The following is a 3,802-nucleotide window of genomic DNA, read 5'->3' as shown; positions in this document are numbered from 1 at the left end:
TAGCCTCCTGGTGGGGCTCTTCTCCAGACCCTGGGCCAGGCTGAAAACAGCTGCGTTAATCCACCTGCCTTAATGAGCGCTGTCTCCTACAATTGCAATTTCCCGCTGTCAGGGAAACTAGGGAATGTAAAAACCAAATGCTTTCATGACCATGGCATCTCGTGGGCTTCCCACAACAGCAGTGTCTGCAAATGCAGTGCTGCAGCCTGGTACCCGCTGTGCCGGGCAGTCCAGCTGGCTCTCCCCAGCCACAAACCACTGCAGCACTGGGGAGGGCAAGGAGTCCAGCAGCTCTGAGGGCCCTCGTACGCTCAGCCTGGGCACTACGTCCCTTGCGAGCATGCTGAGACAGAGTCCACTCCAGGTTGATGGACAATTGGAAGCACTGGTGAGCTACGGGCCCATCAGCCACAATAAAAGACTTGCAAGCCCTGTTACAGATGCTGAGACGAAGGCTCCACAACGTGTGAGCCTGGTTCCTGGGTCCAGGCACGGTGAAGAGAAACACTTTGTCCATGCTTGTGTTTTGCTTACATGCAGGTAAACATTATGTAAGTGCACACCCTGTGTTTGAGATATGACTTCAGAGACTTGAGCTGTTGCATGCGTTGTTATGGCAGCTGCCCCCTTGATGGCCTTGAAGCCGCAGGGACAGTGACCAGCCAATGGGGATGGGATGGAAAGGGGCACGGTGGCTTTGCGGGGCAACATCATGAGCTTGCAGTGAGTGGTGTGGGCAGTACCAGGCACCTCCTTCTTTCAAAGCACAGGCAAGTCAGCCCCTCTTACCGCTGAATTTGAGCCCCAGTGACGGAAACCCACCGTCTGCCCCACCAATCTGCTCCAGCAACAATGGCTTGTCTTGTTACAAAGTGGTGGAGTTGGGGTGTGTGTAAGAGATATTTTCTTTTTTGGGGTGTGCCTAAATCACATTCCTTTTGCTTCAAGCTAAGCCCACTGCTTCCTGACCACGCCAACAGCAGACAGGGGGAACAAAACATTCCCCTTCTCTTGACAGCAGCTTTTCACAAGTTTGCAAGTTAGACACCTCCCTATTAACAAGCTTGCGAGCTGTTAACAGACACCTGTTCTGTCAAATGAGAGGAATGGGGTCAATCTTTTTCTGATAGGTTGTATTTCTAGAGCTTTCTTTTGCTTTCCTCTGGATCCCCTCCAGCTGATCCATTTGCCTTTGGATGGAGGCCTAACTGGCACTGAAGGGGGGGGCAGAAAAATTTCTTCACGTGTCCTACATGTGACATTCCTGTTTATACACCCTAGCAATGTTAGTTTTTTCGCAACAGGATGACATTGTGGACTTGAGTTCAGTTTGCCATTCACAATAACCTCCAGTTCTTTTCTGCAACACTGCTGCATCATCATCGTGCTGCGCTCATTGTTCCCGTGATTATTTATTTATGTGGGACAGTCAATAAATCTGGCTGTAGCGCTCAGCGGTGATTGTGCTGCAGCTCCCAGCAGCCTCACACTGGAGAAATATGAGGCAGTTCATGACTTGCTCCTTCCACTTCCCCCTCCAAGTTCCCAGGGAGGGCACTGAACCAGGTCAGAGCTCCTGGCCAGGCCAGGCCCTTCCCTCCCCTCAGTCCAGCAGTGACATCAGCAGCAGCCAGAAACAGAAGAGCCAAAATTAAAAAAAAAAAATTAAAAAGAGAAGCCAAAGCAGAGGTGAAGATTAATATTGGTGTCCTCCGCACCCTGTTGCTCTCTTCTGCTGGCTGCTATGTGTTGCGGTGAGAATAGGAACCCCGGAGACGACGCTGGCCAAGCTCAGCTGTGGTGCTCTGAGCAGGAACGCAGTGACGCAAAGCATTTTTTTTAACAATTCTCGATATGGCAACAGAAATGGAATAAGATTGACTCAGTTCTACAACACCTTGAAGTTTGTACTTCACTTCACTACTAGAGCAAACACTCTAGTAAAACACTGAATGCATCACCAAATCAAGAGAGCTGTGTTCCCCAGCTGTCTCTGAACATGTAATTCCGGCATATCACAAATTCCAAAGAAAGCTTCAGCTCAGGTTGCCGGATGACCAGCAGCAACACTCTGCATAAGAAACACTTATTTAATCCCTTCTCGTGACTCATGATTATTCAACTTAGTTGTTCACCTCCCTCTCACGGCAGCTAAAAGCTCGACTAAGCAAAATGACACTGCCCACGATCTAAAAAGTATACAAAGGGTTGCTAAAGCTTTTAGCTCATCCTGTGCATGGCAGCAAGGAGGTCTGGGTTCTGGCACTTGAACACGAGTGCTGCAACCTGTGCACACCGACGGGTGTACGCAACAGCCTCACTGCTGATCTCCACAGCCCTCATCCAAAGCTCCCTATGGTCACCCCATTTCCTGACTCGTCATCATCACACAACTCCTGTCCCCTCTATCTGAACTGGGCGTTGAACAGAGTTCTTTTGTTTTGTTTCCCTCTTATCCCCAAACTAAGTAAATATTAAGGCAAGTTTTCAGATCTCCTGTCCTTTGTGGAGTCAGGTGAAATGTCGAAGAGAGTGTTTTTCTACAGTGCTGAGGTGCAGAAGAGCTGCAGTTTATAGGCTTCTTAAGGGATCAATCTAAAGGGCTGTTGCTCCTCCAAGGACAGAAGGGTGAAGCAATCTTACTGTTGCTACCAGTCTTACAGATGGAGGAAATGTCTTTCTGCATCTTAGTGACAAATTTGGGCCTTTAGGGGCGCATATGCAGACACTGTGTCTGAGACTCATGGTGTGACCCTGTTTCCCTAAAAGTCTCTGTTTTCCTAAATGCAACAAAAGCATTTCTTTGCAATGCTGACGCTTTTCCAGGCAGCGTTTGGCAAACTCTTGGATAAAAGCATTCAGTCTGTCTGTGGAGTTTTCTATGCTTCCCTCTGCGTTTCCAAATTGTCCCGCTGTCTGTTTTTTCCCTGTGACACGCAGCCTTTCCCGAATCAGCTCTGCCCTTACCAGCCCTGAGAAACGCTGTCACTTGTGCTTGGGTGAGATCTCAGGCACCTGCCTTCGCTCCAGCAACAACCACGAAACAAAGGAGCAATTCATCGCCGCCTCAGCCAGGAGGTGATGGCTGCGCTCAGCAGCCCCCCCGGGACAGGATGGCAGCCAGTCCCACCGGGCAGCAGGACATTATTGTGCGTGGAAATGGGGCAATCAGTGAAGAGGTGACATCATACTGTCTGAAGTGGCCTCCAGCAAACAGACACAGAAGAGGTCTGTTTGGTTCTGTATAGATAAATCTAAGGTAATGCATCTAAAGGAAATTACCTGAAGGGCGCCTGCAGAGTGCTGCGCTGGAGCCTGGCAGGTGCAGTGCAGGACAGATCCCGCGGTGTTGATGACTGTCCTCTGGAGCCACGGGCTCTGCATGCTGCACAGCCGGAGAGCCACCAAAATGGCCAGGAGAAGCACGGGACACAGCAGAGGCAGTCATAGCGCTGTGATATAAAACCCTGGTGCACTCGTGGCTCCAGTGCTGCACGGAGAGTGAGGCACCGCTCCACACGATGGATTTAGGGGAGTTAGGGGTGGTCCAGAGGAGGGCAGCTGACACCACAAAGGGAATGGTGCCGCTGCTGTGAGAGGAGACTAAGGCAGTTGGGACTTGGGTTTAGGAAGGGCACAGAGGAGCAGCACTGAGGTTTGCAGAGGCAGGAGGTGGCAGACCAGCTGGGTGCAGGACACTCACCAAAACCCACAGCACTGCAAAGAGCGGTGCTTGTGAGAGTTGGCCGGTGCTCAGTTTCCAACAGGTACAAACAAGTACCCGTTGTTACATGTCGGGGGG

The sequence above is a fragment of the Charadrius vociferus genome, unplaced genomic scaffold (genome assembly GCF_000708025.1).
Source record: "Charadrius vociferus isolate BGI_N301 unplaced genomic scaffold, ASM70802v2 scaffold341, whole genome shotgun sequence".
NCBI classification, from domain to species: Eukaryota; Metazoa; Chordata; class Aves; order Charadriiformes; family Charadriidae; genus Charadrius; species Charadrius vociferus.
This window is presented reverse-complemented; position numbering follows the sequence as displayed.